The 17,256-nt window shown below is 40.9% G+C and overlaps 1 protein-coding gene across 2 annotated transcripts in view; it reads left to right on the top strand.

The window, feature by feature from the left end:
* The window catches only part of LOC131667615 (tyrosine-protein kinase transmembrane receptor Ror), a 226,913-nt gene that overhangs the window by 133,646 nt on the left and 76,011 nt on the right, over nt 1-17,256 (top strand). The gene's annotated exons all lie outside the window — the stretch shown is intronic.

Genomic DNA, 17,256 nt, shown 5'->3' with positions numbered 1-17,256 from the left:
GTATATAAAAAATTTAAGAATTTAGATTTTCTAACTAAGCAGCTGCAAGAAAGATCAATTCTCGTAAATGATCTTTCTTGCAAATGATCGTTAAAAGAAAATGAAAAATACGAAAGTTCTCGTGCTGCATATTTCAGATAAAACTGTTGATTAGAGTTAGGGGTATAAAACTATTTAACTGTGCGGTTTTTATTACTCGGATAGTATCGAAAATTTTAATCAATTAACTTTACTTTGCTATAGATTGCATAGAACAAAACAAGATTACAAAAAAGTTGAGTTTTCATGATAACTAAAGTATTAATGAAACCAAGTTCTACACAATCAATTTCACGGTAGCTAATTGCATTTACAATTATTAGTGTTGCATACACTCAGTATAGAATTTTTGTTAAGCCAAAGTAAGTGTGCATGGTATGGGTCCAATGAAATCGTACCAAGCCAGAGAAATTTCATAAAACTTTGTCAAATACGTAAATGTTAAAATATTTCTGAATAAAGCGATTGAGAAATTAGATTTTAATAGAATAAGCAAATAATCTACAAGTAAGATGACTGCCAATGAATCGACAGCATTTTTTTTCGACGATCTTACAAAACAATAGTATACGATTTTAGGGTCTCGAGCTCTGTTGATTCCGGTCCACTGAAGTAGCTTGAACCCTGCTGTTACTGCTGCTCGTTGAAGAGCTTATCAGCAGCTATCTAGGCCGGTACCCTTCGTCGGCTATTTTGAAATTAAATTAGAGCGGCGCCACACGCGCGCGCACTTTCGCAGACCAACTCGATTTTCGCGCTGCGCTAATGCAATATCGCCGCCGGCCGGTACTTCACCTTATAGGCGCATCGCGTACCACCGTTGATAAAGCGGGAGGGGGGAGTGAAAGACAGAGAGAAAGAGAATTAGGCGCGCACGTGCGGCTGGATTTGAAGTGCTGTGCAATGGGGGCTACTTTGCTCGCTCCAAATGAGTACGCCACTGCGTTTTCCGTGATAGTACTTTCATTTTTAATTGTGGCATTTCGGCCAAGAAAGCTCGACGCACTTTTGTCAGGATGCATAATGATGGATTAAACGTGTCTATGCTGTGAGCTCGATACCTGCAGTTACTCTTTAAATGATCTACTTTTTCGTTTATAAAATAATGCTCTTAAATAATCTACTAAATTTGGTACGGATTGGAAAAAAAAAATGTATTCAGCAAACCATCAAAGAATTATTTTGCAGATCAGCTTTTCTTAACGCAAATAATCCGATATTCCATCATATTCTCACATGCGCTTCTAAAACATCTTTTACATCAGCATCTTAGCATCCAATTCACGCCAATGGTAGATGAGGTTAAATATACAAATGCGCCATGTTTACACGTAGTGTTGACGGATACACAGTGGTAGGTGTAGGGGCTGGGTATGTATACGTCGCAGAAATAAGATGGGGAGCCTTGAGGGCTTTTAAAAAGAGCGCGTGCGTGCGTTCTTTTTATTTTAATAAATAATAGATTTGCCCGTCACACAGCGTGAGAAAAGAGGCCGTTGCCCGGAATAAGAACGACAATGGGTCGATGCGAGAGTTGAATTATAGATGTACCAAATGGTGGAGAATGTTTATGAACGATGAAAGAGAGGAGAGAAGCAGGGGAACAACGAGTCATCCAGCGAATGCTTGATTAAATTTATGTGTTCTCTTGTTGTTTGCTCAAGGCTATAGGATTTGTCCAATTGATCGTTGCGTTTGCGTTAATCAAATGTACTTGCGTCTTGCCTCAGTATTTGTTTATTTTTTTACATTTCCCGATATCCTAGTACAATAATATACGGCAATGGTTGCTTAATTTTTTTTTTTTTTAAAGGAATCGTGAATATGGAAGGAATAATACTGATAACAAATTGTTCGGTGGTTTTCATGCTAACTTTTTTTATTTGTCGATGAATCAGATATTGCAAAATTTTATTATTGTATCCTTATACACAAAAGTGATGAGCTATCACCGAAATTTTAAAATTATTTTTTTAAACCAACATCATATAACCTTCCTTTGTATTCTTTTCATCAATGTTACACTACAGTACGTTATTCTTAAGGTGGCTAGAATGTTTGAGCGAGTTTTGTGCTTTTTTATCATTGAACTGAGTAATTGAAAAGAATTCAATTTTCAATTGCAATTCAGTTATTCCCGTTTTTCTATAAGCTGGCCACGAACGTGTCCAAATGATCTTGTCGCAGAGCCCAACTTAAAAGATATTCCTTTCTATCGGAAAGGTTTGAACTAGAAAAGCACGCAATCATTCCTGTCGTGAACATTTATCATTTGTAACATCTATGAAATTTAGAATGATTTAGAAGTTACGTGACACATCTGTTTGCTGATTACGCCAGATTTACATTTCAGAACGTGTCTCAAGAGTTAAACTTTTTATAACAATAAAGAAGCTTCAAATATATATATTTTTTACAATTTCACATTAAAATGTCAAATTGGGATAAAAATTTGTCAGATTTTGGTATACCTTCAGACCACTAAATGGCTTACCATATTTGTGACAAAAAATTTCGTGGCGAGTAAGACTATGAAGTTAGAATGTTCCTGCAATGCTCATATTATTAGGCTAAACACTAGAGTGATCACACAACGAGCAATATTGCATTTAATATCAACTTCAATTTAAAAAAATATGAAAGAAATATTGATAACAATAAATGTAATGTATTACGACAAATTATTCTAAAATTATTGAATTGAATGAACAGTGAAATCTAGTTTTATTACAGTACGAGTCTTTATGCACGTAGACTTTGATGATGTTAATCGCACGATAATATTCGCTTCGTGGTTGAGTAGAATAATAAAAACGCGAAAATTGTAAGACTCAAGATTATAAATGACCTATTTTTCTGCCTCAAACATGAAAAAATATGATCATTTTGCATACTTGTTCGGTGATATTTCTTTGAAGTGCTTGCACAATTAATAAAAGCTAACCGGTAGAAAGTAATGCACAACGTTGGTAATTATTATTTGTATAAAAACGTATTTGTATAAAATAAAATGCAAATATTGAAAGGATAATGAACAAACGTAACCTTCGGCGCGTATTAATTTCGATTCGTAAATTGTCCGAGAAAAATACTAAGCTCTATTTTGATTCGGAAACCATGCTTTAAAAAGCACAGCAAGACAAGCGCACAAGTAAATAAAGTCGAATCCAATTAATTCGCGGTGGCCTCAGGAGGGCCTCAAGCGCAATAATTAAAAGTTGCCTTGCGCGAGGCGCTTTAACGAAAACGACTTCGCTCCCGGAAAGCCTTTGAAATATGAACGCAAGCCGGGAAAGATTCTCTCGGCCAGCTTTTATATATATGGGGGGGGGGGGAGAAGGAGAAACAGAGCTTTTTTTACCGCGGCTACTTCCGGTCATGCGCCCGCAAATTACGCCGTTCGCACTCATTACGGTTCGCCTCCCCGTGAGCGCTGAAGCTTTCTCTTTTTTTACTGCTCTGATTATTTTTCTGGCTCCGGAAAAGTGCAGCGGAACTTCAACTTGCTGCCGTTTGCCATGACATTTGAATAAGTTGAAACATTACCGCTTCCATTTTATTGGATTCTTACGTTACTACGTCGTTTATACACACGTTCGTCTCGTCGTGCGCAGTTTGAAAATATAAAAAAAGCTCGTGCAAGCTACAACTGCCACGTAAGTAAAGCCAACATATCGTTGACTTCTAAATTACCTATGACGTTTTTTTTTCGCGCGCCTCACACGAGTACACGATCGTAAGCGTGTCGAATAAAAGACTCGGCGCTGCGAGCAAATACACTTTATGTAGGTCTCGACTGCAAATACACTCGTCGTCTCCCCCTCGCGCCTGGACAAACCAAAGAGAAGACTGTGGGTGGACATTGCTAAGTAGCAGCTGAGGCTACCGACAAAACGAGTAATCACTCCGTACGACCGAAAAAGCTTTTTGGTCACGTGTTGCACGATGGTCAATTCGTGCAGGTCGGCTATGAACCATCCATTGAACTAGTTGCTTTTAATACATTGGAAATATGAGATTGACACGTATGTTTACTTATGTCAGTTGTTGACCATGTGTTAAATTAAATGCACGTACCAGGGATAATTTACACACCGTTTAAAATTGATTTTTTTGCGAGAATTTTGTCTCTTTTCTTCTGCAGATATATGTGCTTTAGAATCACTTGGCAAAACCGGTAAGCTAATTAAACAATAAGCTGTTCTCCATCGCCACGTCTATTCAATCTGTTGACTTACATTGAACTGCCAATCATGTACGACAAGATCAAAGTAAAAAAAAGTGTAGCTCACAAGCAAATCATAGATTAACTCTAATCCACTAGCCGACATTTCGCAGCGCCATTAGCACGAGCCGTTGTTAAGTATAGTCGCCAACAAACTGGCAAACACCTCTATATATACATCACCCTCGTGGGGTCGCGCTTACTAGCTACAAATTTGGTCGTGTCCCGCGCGCTTAAATAAAAAAAGAGAGAAGCGTGACAGCACCGCATGTGGTGCGACTTATAGTTGGCTTCTCAAAGCGAAAACTTTCAGCCTCGAGGGGTATTAGTTGGGAAGGACAAACAGTGTCGCGTGTCGCAAGATATATGAGCATCCCAGCTTTTAAGCGCATGTTTATCGCACACGCCAATTTCGACTATAGGCGTATACTCGACGGTGTCGAATTGAAAAAACAAGATTGTTTGAACGGTCGGCAGATGTACTGTTTTTTTTTCCTTGTTTGGAAGGGGGACAGTGGTTTTTTTGCGTTTGCCATCGCTGAGAAATGAATTGTGCGTGTCGCTTTGCACCGCGATAGGAGCTTTTTGATCTACGAGTTGGCGTTCAATTGTAGTCGGTTACACGTGACTTACCGCACGTGAACTGAAAATCTGCGAGAACGAAGCAGCGAGCGGAGCCACGCGAAGCGGACGCTCAACTAATCCCGTCAATTTTCCATCGAGGCACTCGATGCCGCCGACAGTTTTCTTTTGTTCTTTGATACGCCGTCTAATATCGAGCAATCTGATATCGTTCCTTTTTCACTCCTTCAAAGAATCAAAGCCGAGAAGCAATACGTTGCGACACGCCGTCGATCCTCTCCGCATCGAAACACGCCTTGTCGATATCAATCGCGACGCGGCTTGCGCGCAATGTCCCAATGTTTGGCCCATAAAGCTGTAACAGACGGAGAGGGAGAGAGAGAGAGGGAGAGAGAGAGGGAGAGAGAGAGAGAGAGAGATCAAGGAAGAATATAAAAGAAAACTTAGCCAGGAGAGCGAATTCCCCGTAGAACGGGGCAGCGATTGCCCGGTGACCCGTTGGACTTTGGAGCGCGCTCCGAGTTTGTTGGCGAACAACTTGAAACTCAATCTATCGTGTGCAGTGCGTGCGCAGTCGAGAGCCATTCGGCTCGGAGAATATATATATATATATATTAGTCCTTTTTATTTCCTGAGCACTCTCTTCTTCCATCGACACTCGCTCCTTTTTCTATGTAGTTTGCTTTCGAAATAGTTGCCTCAGCCACGATTGAATTGCAAATCGTTTGATCTCCTCTCGCACGGCAAATTTGCGAGCCTCTACTTTTTGCCATTATACAAAGTCTCTGGCTTGAAACATCGGAGAAATTGTCTTGCTGAACTTCGTTAAAAGTCTTTCACTCTCGAGGTAGAAAAATAAAAAGAAAGGAGAAAAAGAAGCTCGTAAAGGAAAGTCTCGCAGTATATATCAGCTGACTTTTACGGACGAAAGAGTCTAAGCAAGCAGTTAACATTAAACAACCGTTTAACTGTAATTCTTTTAATTCCAGCGGCGTCATAATTTCTATTTGCCCTCTGGCTTCCGTTGCACTGGAATTCCTTGAGGAGTAAAAGATTTCAAACACACTGCAAAACGAGGTACATTACCGACGCGCCGTTAAATTCAAACCCCGTCTCATATCTGTAACCGAAAAAAAAGAAAAGAAGGCGAGCAGCGGCAAGTTGAGTAGAAGAGAAAAATAGGGCGCGCTGAGAGTAAAGTGTCAAATGAAAAAAAAAGAAAAAAGAGGTTGTAACCACAGGGACATGCAGCCCCTCTAACGCGCGCCTACAAAGAGTATGCGGGTTTGAAAGGTTTGAGAGAGAAAGTGAAAAAAAAAGTGAGCGGGGGATATGCGTTTTATGGAGGGCAAGTGCGGTTGTAGCTCGTTCGAATTTAATTCTGAATTTATGGAGCGTTTTGGAATTCGACAATTTACTGGCCCCATTGAGCGAATACTCACCTGTAAAAATACATGAGGCGGAGGAGCCGTAAACTGCTTTAAATCTTTCGCCCCCCCCCCCACCCACCCTTCACCCTCTTTTTTCCAAACGACCGATGAATCACAATTTGTTTAGAAATATTTTATCAAATTACTCGATAATTTTATCAGATTACAATAATGGGTTTTTGAATATTGTCTAATGAAAGGACTGTGTCACATCAAAAATTCACCAGAGCAATTATCGTCGAGTTACCACGATAAGTACTACGCACAGACGACGTGTATTGATAATAACTCTATTTCAAAGCCCTTCATGAATGTTTTATCCTCGGCTAAAGCATCGCATCACCATCCCTTGCGTTTTACGACACGCGAAGGAAAAAGGAACATTCACTCGCGGCGAAGAACTTTGCCGACAAAATTAATATAAATAAGCCCAAAAAGAAAGTTGACGCGAGAGATGAAAAATAAGAAAAAAAAAGAAGAAGAAGAAAAGGGAAAGGGGAAAGTTATTTCGTCGTAAAAACGAGAGCAAACATAGGGAGAAAAAAAAAACTTGGCTGAAAGAGGATAGTATGTGTCGCGCTGCGAAATAAGTTTGAATAAGGCATGAAGGTGAAATTACGAGGGCTGGGTACGCAGGTCGCGTTGGCCAAGCCGGAGTCATCATCCACGGTTGGCCATTAGTCGCGATAAAAAATGACTGACCAGCTCGTTCGCCACGTGTACGCGCAGCCTCTTGCTCTCTGAAAGGAGCATCGACGGGGGAATCAAATGTTCGCTCGGCAATCAGATTCATCGACAGTCGCGCGAAATTAGCGACACTATATTATTCATTCGGTGCTCGTTCTTCGCATTTAATTACGAAGTTTTTCGCTTCCGCCGTGGCTCCACCGAATCCCAGCAGCGCCAGGCAGTATGTATAATGCCGCCACGTCCCCCCAAGTAGTAGGATTATATCGCGGCAGTCAGGCTTCTTCCTTTCAGTCGAGCGTGCACGCGAGCGTGTAAGTGTGACTCAGCTTTCGGGCGTGTACACACACCCCTTTCTATCACTCTCTCTCACTACCTATACAATTCTCTCCAATGAGTTATGGAATTCGCATTTCGTGCTACGCGTGCGTTTCCATATTCCGTTTCTTTTTCTTTTTCGTAAAAAATTACCCACGTATCTCGTGACGCTAATCATTGTCCAGATAAGATTTTCGATTGCTTTATCAAGCGACTGTGGTCAAGGCTTGTGCTTGCTTATCTTGGAATTGAACGAAGGAAATGTATGCTAACTGCTTGGAGTATTTTGGCTTAATTTATTCAATTTCGAGGAGTATAAAATAAGTTTGAAACTTGATAGAAACATATCAAGACAACCAATACGATTTACTGTTAAACTACCAACTGTGAAATGCTGAGGCTTCCCGGCATAATCATATAAGTCTATTTCAAGTTATTATCTGTTTTTGAAATACAAGTAGGTTATGATCGGCAAGTTGATTTTGGACCTTTCCTCTTGTTCAATGAATTGATAATTTTGGCTCAAAATCAACTTCCAAAAACTACATTCCGATCTTACGTATTTCATTAGAACTTGAGAAATAGTTAGTCGCGATGGACTATATTTATCCTTAATGGTTTTGAAAATAAACAACATTTTTTATATACTGCTGGTATTTAAATAAGAATAAATCTCGAAGGAGAAAAGTAATTGATTTCTTCGCGAATAAGAAAAAAGAAATTGTTGAAAGCGAATACGCAAGAAGAGAACACTTCATCCTGAAACTCTCAGTACTCGATCTTCCAGCAGTGTTCGGTCAATGGTGCACAGCACGCCACTCTCCTTTCCCGATTCCTCCTTTGCTTTTTAAATCCCAGCGCAATTCTTTCGCCTCGTCATCTCGAGAGCTTAAGCACGCTAACGTTTCCGTAAGAGGGATCAAGAGAAAAATAGAACCGAAAGACCAGGGGTACCCATACACACACACACAACGGCAGCACGAGGAGAGCTAAAAAAGAGAAAGGAGAAATCGTAGGATAGGGTGAGACTCGAAAAAAGTATATACGCAGAGGGATCAAGGCTGATGGAGACGCTACGTCAGGATGCAAAAGAGGGAATCGAAAGGTATTTTGCAATTGGAAGTGGTTATTTTCAATTGTTCAAGCATTAGGAAGAAGCGCGACCACTTAAAAATTAGCAGAGCAAAAGAAATGCGCAAGATGTGCTTTTTCCGACAAAGCCTCGAGTAAGATCCTCGTTTAGCGTGCAAGTATGAAAAAGAAAGAGGATGGATAGTAGAGTGGATTAAAAAAAGAGGGGAAAAGGAGGTATGAGCAAGGTAGCGAGGAACGAAAAGTGAAAAAGAACGGGAGAGACGAAGAGAGGAGGAAAAAAAATGAAATAAAAGAGGTTTGCAGTTGGCGGTAGAAGGCAAACGCTTAAAGCTTTCTCTCTGGCGTCTTTGATGTCGAGGTCACCTTTTCTCAATTAACCGATCCTCGAAGAGTAATTACGGCGCGAATCCTCGCGGCAAATCGCTCAAGTATAATCGCCCCCTCCGATGTGCATACGACACTGCTCTCTTCCTTGAGTTCGGCGGTGGTGGCACGAGTGCAGCTGCTTGGATGGGGAGACGGTTGACTTTATACTCCCCTTGTGCTTTCAGGCGGAGTTCATTATGCTGCATTCTGCACTCTTGTTTGCCAGCGGCACTTTGCTTGGCTTCTTTTCAATTGACTGCGCTTTGGTATGCTGCTTTCATTGTTGCGAGCAATCGAAATGCCTTCCTTGAATATTATTTTTACCTTTGAACCGCAGCTTACGCACTCCTCACATTATTTTCCATCTTAATCAAAAGATACCTAATAAAGATACAATTTCTTTTACTTTTATAGCGTAAATAAAAATTCCAGTACGCTTGCATTTGAAATACGAACCGTCATTTAGATTCTCCCGATTTTAATATTTCGATCCCTATTTTCTTAGCTGGAAGTCGAGCGAGTGCGCGTGCGCGCGTGCGCGCGTGTAGTCTGGTGGCGTTCACGCGCGAGCAAACACGACTCTCGGTTGCCCGTTGGCGCGGCTTCGCCTGTTTCGAGACGTTGCACGGGCTTTACTTCCCGCGCGCAAGAGTCCCCACAGCCATGTCAAAGCCTCGCGGTGCTCTTGGCCAACTTTCTCGTTCTCCGCGTCCGAAGCTTTGTTTACTTTGGCTTGATATTGACTCTCTCCGTTGGCGCGCGAGAACTCGGCTGTTTGCTCATTTGTCGTGCTCGGCCTTTATCCCCCGCGCGGGAAATTCGGTTGGAGCGAGCGCTCGCTTATTGCGCCCGATCGCGCTCGGAGAATGCACTTGTACGGATCGACGTTCCGGATTATTCCGCTGTCGTCGTTCTCGCAAAGAATCAGGAGCAAGCCCGCAAAAGACAGCAGCGGATCTGAATATGAAATCAAGGGGGAGGCTTTTCCAGCTGGTAATTGGACCAGACAGCCGTGGAATCATCAACCTGGCAAGTATTACGGGCACGGCAGCGGTGGCGTCGCGAGCTCTCTTCCCTCGAGTTCGATTTTCTTCGTCTGCGCTCTCCGCGACGGCAGCCAAGGGAGAGAAAGAGAGTCGCGCTCTTAGAATGCAAAATAGCTTAAACGCAAGACAAGGGATTACCCCGGGAATCAAACTAATTAGCATTTGCCTCGACGTCGCCGCATCGACGTTTTCGCGCCGTCGTGCGTCGGCCGAGTCGCGAGCGCAGAGCAGTGCGAATCAGTGGCAAGCAATTTTGCTCGATGACGGGCGTCCGAAGCCCGAGAGGAAAAGGGAGCCCGCGAGCTTTTCAGCCGACGGCCGGGACAAAGGGCAGCGAGCGCGCAGCAAAGTTTTACTCTCTCGCTCTGCGCCGTACAGCCCGAAGGCATGCGGGAGGCAGGACGGTAGCACGCGCTTCGTTATTTTATAATTGGCACTATCCGCAGACTCTCTCTCTCTCTTCTTTTTCATGAATTATTGAGGACTGCTCGCCGATAAAGCAGCGGAATATCGACGGAGGCCGCTTTCCTTTCCGTCTTGCTTACCCCTCCTCCCCTTTTCTTTTCACTTGTCTCATTGCGGCGACCTGAATTATTTATTGTCATTTTCACTCGCCTGCGACGCCGTTTGTTACATCACTCGCTCGACTCTGCGCGCAGACAGATAATTATCTTAGTTTTAGTTGTTGGTGAATGATAGGCTGTACAACAAATAATCGACTTGTTAATACCACGCGTGAGAAGAAAAGGCACGCTAATAGTCTGACGCCAGTTTTATCCATATACTTTTAGCGGAACGTCTCGTTCCTGCTCGTTTGCCTTGGATTATTAAAGCTCGGCTTGATTTTGCGAAATAACTCCTCGCGAACGCGGCGAATCTAGCAATAACGAGCGAGCGAGCGAGCGTATTCCAACGACAAAAGAGCGCCGTTCTGTGCCGTGGCTCTGCGAGCTTATCGTTGCCCGCGCTATATCACAGCCGTGACACGACGACGAGTGCGGCGCACGCGCGCGCGCGATACAGAAAGAAAAAGCAAGCAAGCGTGTACAATCGGCCGGGCATATGAAATGAAAATACGAGAGAGAGAGAGAGAGAGAGGAGCGCGCCTGCACGCAAGCTCTCGGACGTGTACGTTCGCCTTTGATGTCGAACAGCAGCGGATATCTCGCCGTGCCACCCTTGGCAATATTGCGCCTCTCTCTCTCTCTCCCCCTCCCCCTCCCTCTCCTTCGCTGCGAAATTCACTCGTATTTTTTATATTGTGTTTACCAGCGACAACAGTCTGACCCCTCTGCCTTTTGTTTTCAATGAACTGAGCTTTTGTTCGACGTGGCGTTTTTATTCTCGCCGCGCGGTGCTGCGAAGAAGGCCTTTTGTACGGCGATGTGCTATTAATATTTCGAACGATGTTTAATTAATGTTTCGTCGGCGCCATTATAATTACGTTTAATTAATATTTCGATGCTGCCGTGTTTGCGCGCCGCGACTGCATAATACGCGGATTCGGTTGCGTTCGTTTTGCGGGATACGTATGTATCCGTTACCTCGTTAATTATGCCGGCGTTGGCGATGGAATAATTATTGCGAATATCGCTCGGAAACGCGACGTCAAGCGTTCGGCAGTTCGCGAGAAGGCCAGGCCCGCGAGGCGCCGGTCAATTTTACAATCGGCAAATGTCGAAGACAGATATGCGTAGCCGGGCGCGGAGCTTAACGAGGCACGTGCAACACGAGCACGCGCGCACCTTCAATTAAATTAAGCCAAGTGCGGGGAATATCTGGCGGAGAGGACAGGGATCTTTCGACGCTTTCACCTTTAAGTCCGATATTATGTCCCCCTTCGTGCAATCTGCCCCACCCCTCGGCGCTTCAACGTTCAATGTTATAATTAGCGGCGAGGCCGAGTTAATTTCGTCCTACCGAAGCACGAAGACGAGCCGAATGTCACTGTCGCTCGTGACGGTTTTCCCCAATTACGAGGAGTACTTGAGGCCGAGTGTCGCCAATTCAGAATAAAAATCGCTGTTTTTCCAATGCTTTTCCAGACTTTTCTAACTCGCACAATTTATTTGTTTACCTAATATTAAATACTTTCGAGTACGTTACACGTACCATTGTCAGCTCTATAGCAATACTAATACGCTACCGCCAGCCTATAAATATTGATGTATGCCCAACCATTAATCAAGAGTGTAAATCGTTTCTAAGTAACGACTAAGATAACAATAAGCAGCACAATCACAAATAGCACGTCCATCTTCATTTGAATAAACAAATTATCTCGCCGTAACGTTTACCAAAGATAATTAAAAAAACCAACTTGAAATTAGCATATTGACACTAGTCCGTCGCTATTTGTCTGTCACATTTCTTTATCTTTGTAGTATACTGGTTTTTCTACTCTACGCAAGACTACTACGTATTGCACAAGTTCATGCATTAGTGCGACGAAAATGGTGTAATCTATCTTAGCTGTGACAGATGGGATTTTACAGAGCTTTCTTTATCTTCCTCTATCTTCAAGGCTGTGTATCTCGCTATCGCACAGAAAGTATTAACAGCCGAGTTATTTAAAAGCACGGCTGAACTTCAACTTGTATGGTAGTTGCATATTTAGATATTGCCACAGTGGAGACACGAGTATTTTCGTTAGTTCCGATTTAATCAGCACGCGCCACATTTTCTCCGCTTTTGTCGAATTGCTCCGGCTGTCGCACTTTGTGCATTTTGAATTGACAAAATAAGAAAAGCCCAATGAATATTGTACAGTCCTAAAGTAGACAGCGCACGGCCTCCCTTTGCCTCGCGTTAATTAACGAAACTCATTACGCTGTCACCTTTCCATACCCGTGGAACGTTTATCAAAGCTTCGTCCCTTTTTGTCCCTTCGTATCACCTCTACAGTGTACAAGTTTCAGCACGGTCAAATGCTTTTCGCAGAAGCATTAGTCGCTTAGAAATGCTTTTAGCGGAAAATTCAACTTACTCCATTTCAGTGCCATTAATTGGATGAAATTGCGTTTGAGGTGAAAATTAACTCAACTTCTTGCTTCTGTTAGACAGCAACTTTTTTAATACACTTATAGTCAGAGATACCAATGATAATAGTTTGTTAATTTATATTTTGAATTATTGCTTGCTTTTTAACAGTCATATACTCGACGACTTTCAAATTCATATAAAAATATACAAATACAAAATTGGTCCAAACAAATTTTGCCTTTTATCAAGCTCAATAATTGTCATTTGTATATATCTTGATGTGAAAGGAAGTTACCGATCTTACTTGTGTAACATTTAGTGTAATTCACGAGACAAATGGCAAAGCCCTTTTCCATCTTCATTAACAAAACTCATTACGCCTTTGTCTTCTCGTGCAGAGAGGAGTTTATCAACACAATGTCTTTTCATGTTCTCGTATAGTAAATGAGGTACTTAGTAGTTAAATGAGGTTTTTCTCTCTTTGTTATCAACTACTCGTGTAATTAAGTAGTACCCGTTAACTTTATAAAACGATAACAACCTTAACAGTGCTTCTTATGTACCTTCAATTAATAAATTACGTCATTTTCAAATGTATATTGTTCGACGTATGAGTCATTAAAGTTGAAAACGCTGTTACAAAATGAAACTATTATTTTCTTTATTTACCGGAGAAAAAAATTACCAGGCATACTTACCAGACAATCAACTAAAATTTGATTCGCCGCATTTCATGACGCTAAGAACTATGTTTCGAAATTATCACTATTCAGAAGAATATTTGCATTATTTCCCTTGCGATGCAGTACATAAATTTCGAATGAACCTAAAGAAAATGATCATAAATCAAGGCGATATGAAAAATAAAGTAAAGCAATTGCCGAGCACACGCGAAAAGTGTAATGTATCACGTTTGCTCTTGGATTACAGATATATGCATAAGAGCCATGATGGATATGACAGGTCTATCGCAACAAATGTGCTACGTGCATGAGAGTATGAAATTGCGAGAAACGCTGAAGAAGTGATTATGAATTTTTTCGTTAATTATTACCTTAACTCGAAATCGTGATGTTGCATGAAAAGCTGCACTTTGGATTCAAATTTACCCGCAAGATAAGGCTAATGAATTCTCAAGATGTTTCCCTGATAATTTTCATTTCATATTATATTTTTTACATGTATTTTCTACATTTTTGTTTTTATTTTTTATACACGCAAGAAAGAATCTTTATTATTTCACATAGCATTATTTCATTAATACTTTGTTGAAATTTTTGATATTACTATCAACTCTACCTAGTTTTTTTTTTAATTTTTATTAAATCTTGATTGAATACTTTTCTTCAACTATTGTCGTTTGAGCTCTATAAGATAAACGATTAATCATTAATAATATCAAAGGGTTATTACCATATTTCGATTTATCATTTTAGAAATATTCAATAAAAATAAACGCGCACAGTGGGAGTTGTAAATCCAAATCGGCTTTCTTCTTAAAAATCGATAATAGAAAAATATCGAAAACGTTTTTCAAAAATCTAAATGTCAAATAAAACATTTCAACAATTCATATCGATATCGAAATGACACTTCAGCTCAAAAACTCACATTATTACTGCTGTTCACAAAGCTGTTAATTATAGAACTGCTGCTTTTTAATAAAAGTAAATATTCTACATTCAAAGTGTCTCCTGAAATAGCATATTGATATGTAATAAATTGAAACGCAAACAATAAGAAGGAGTTAGTACTAACCACAGTTAATAATGTGGTAACGATGAACATTAGCAAAGCCATTAGAAAGACTCATATTGATTTCTTATTTTCTATTTTTTATGCAAGAATCTTGATCGATTAGTAGTGTTTATGAAAAATCTGCTCTCTCGAGTAAAAAGAAACACTTCAACTGAATTTATTTACTTAGAAGCAATGTGGATTCCCGTTGTGTCAGGGATTTAAAACATAACTGTACGTTACGAAGCTGCAGGCACATTATGTAAATTAATCTTTACGTGTCATATTATAAATACATTTCAGTTATACATATTCTTTATGTTTTATTAGTAATTGAGTAATTTCATGTCACAAGTGTAAAATGGCAGAAACCAAATTAGAATATCCCGGATGTTATAGTTGCTTGTCAATTTTGGATAATTAAGAGTTTCACATCACAGGGGTGATTTATATGCACAAAACTGGACCGTTTTCTAAATGAGCAAGCGATCAAATTAGCACTTACCTTCTAGTGTTGGACTACATTTATGTTTGTGACACTCTCGGTTTAAGACAGCGCCTATTCGCTTGTCTCCTTGATTTGCAATTGTTAGACTCATTGTTAACGATATCTATAGTGAATTTATAACAATCGTCTCATTTAATCGTATCTAATTATCGGTTCATATTGTTTTTAATGTTGTAAATATACAATACCTCCGAAAATGTACGTCTGCATTTTTGCTTTTATGTGTCTAAAATCCATACCTTTTCAAAATTGATGGTCTGTTTATTATGTATTGCTAAGACACTGCGGAAATGGTATATTTATTATTAACACTTCGTTTGTGGCCATTAACCTTATTGTTGCAGTTGCGTATGCAAAATCTATGATATCAGGTATTCAGTAACTATTTATTCTTTTGCAAGTTGTAGTATTCAAATCTATTCATGTTGAAAATAAAAAAAGTATTTACGATATAAGTGCCAGATAACGATATAAAAATAGAAAGACTTTTCATCAAATTTCTCTATTTAGTAAGACGTTTCAAATTTTTAGTTTAACATTGAAAATGTTCATAAAAACATACCTATCTTATACTCTTTTGCCATTAACAATAACATGATCTTATATTAATGATTTACCAGGAAACGGTATACATGTAAAAATTAAATCAATACCTCGAAGAATCACGCACTGTAATATTAATGTAAAGGCGTTTTAATTTTTCAAAATTAGTGTAAGTGGTTGTTGAGATCAATAAAAAATTATGTAAGTAGGGATTTGTTTTAAAAGATTTGTCTTGTAACTGAATGAAATATTTGTTATTTATTATTTGTTTCCTCGAGTTGTTGTTTAATCGAGATAAGCGAATAATTTGGGGTATAACTTTTTTTGAAGAATCTTTTTAAAGCTATCGACTGTTCTTTTTTTTTTGAAAATAAAAATTTGTAATATGTAATTCGAATTGAAAAAAACAATGTGAAAAACATAGCCTGCCTTCCTCGTATCTCTAAAGCACGCGAAGATTATTCTATTTGGAGCTGTTGCATTGCCATCTGTGTGTGTGTGTGTGTGTGTGTGTGTGTGTGTGTATATGTATATATATATATATATATATATATATATATATATATATATATATATATATATAAGTTGAAGTAGACATCTGGTCTGGAAACTTTATGAAGCCTAAAATCTGGCGTGCAAGCGAGTGTCGCGTTGAGAACGGGTAGATTCGTTGGGCGAGATCGCGCTTTTATGTAAACGCGAGGTAGAAAAGTGATACGCGTCGCGGGGAGGGCGAGACAGGGTGGTAGCGAGCAATTAGCGGTGGCGCCGAGCCCCTCGTGCCGCAGTGTCGCGTGTACCTCGAGACGAATTTAACCGTCTGTAAAATTACTTAATTATCTCGGAGGGGCGGGTACGGAGTATCCAGGCCGGCAAAAGTGTTTGTTGAATCGACGCTCAGAATTCCCAGTTGACAACCTTTCGCAGTGCTCGCGGGCTTCCACTTTCTTCGGAAATTACGCCGAGATTGTTTCTCCTTGGCGGAATGATAGTTCGAGCGAGCCAAGTCTCGAGGATTCGTGTCTTCGAGCCCATCGCATGAATCACCCTCCGAAATGAAATTGCACGATGGTCCGCAAATTGGCACAATCGCAGGCTACGATTCCGCGTGAAACATAACGAAGCCCGGCGAGAAAAAGGAGCCTCTGCAAATAGCCTCGCGCGAGCAAGTCCACGATTAATAGCGACCCCCTGACAAATCGACTCCGCGAGACGCACGCGTATTTTTCTGGCGCTCTAGCAAGCAGATGCAGCTAAATAAAACGTAAAGGAGAGATGTTGAATGGCACGGCGACACGCGACAAGGATGTGGTCATTCTTGCGCGAGATACGCTGCTTCCCGTGTCGCGTGCGTCAGGTATTGAAGTTACTAGGTAATCGCTCTCGTTCCTCGAAAGCTTTCATCGCGATATTTTCATAAGCCGATTGTAACCCAATCGAAAGGCTAATCAACGCTATTCGCGGACGTATCTCGTGTCGAAGCTGAGTCAAGAACTGGCCCGAAAGACCACGAGGTCCAGGGCAGTCGCAGTAGGCAATGCATTTGACTACGACCGGAGCGCAGAGCTGTTTATCAGCAGACTCGCAGCGAGCTTCAACGTTCGGTTCCCCGGCGTTAACACTTGGAAACCGCGGTACGCTCGCGTCGTCGCGCGCGCGAGTACACGCGAAACTTGGGGAAACGCGCAGTGCGGCTAT

Source organism: Phymastichus coffea, unplaced genomic scaffold (assembly GCF_024137745.1).
Source record: "Phymastichus coffea isolate CEN01 unplaced genomic scaffold, Cenicafe_Pcof_1.1 PCOF00068, whole genome shotgun sequence".
NCBI lineage: Eukaryota > Metazoa > Arthropoda > Insecta > Hymenoptera > Eulophidae > Phymastichus > Phymastichus coffea.
This window is presented reverse-complemented; position numbering and strand designations above follow the sequence as displayed.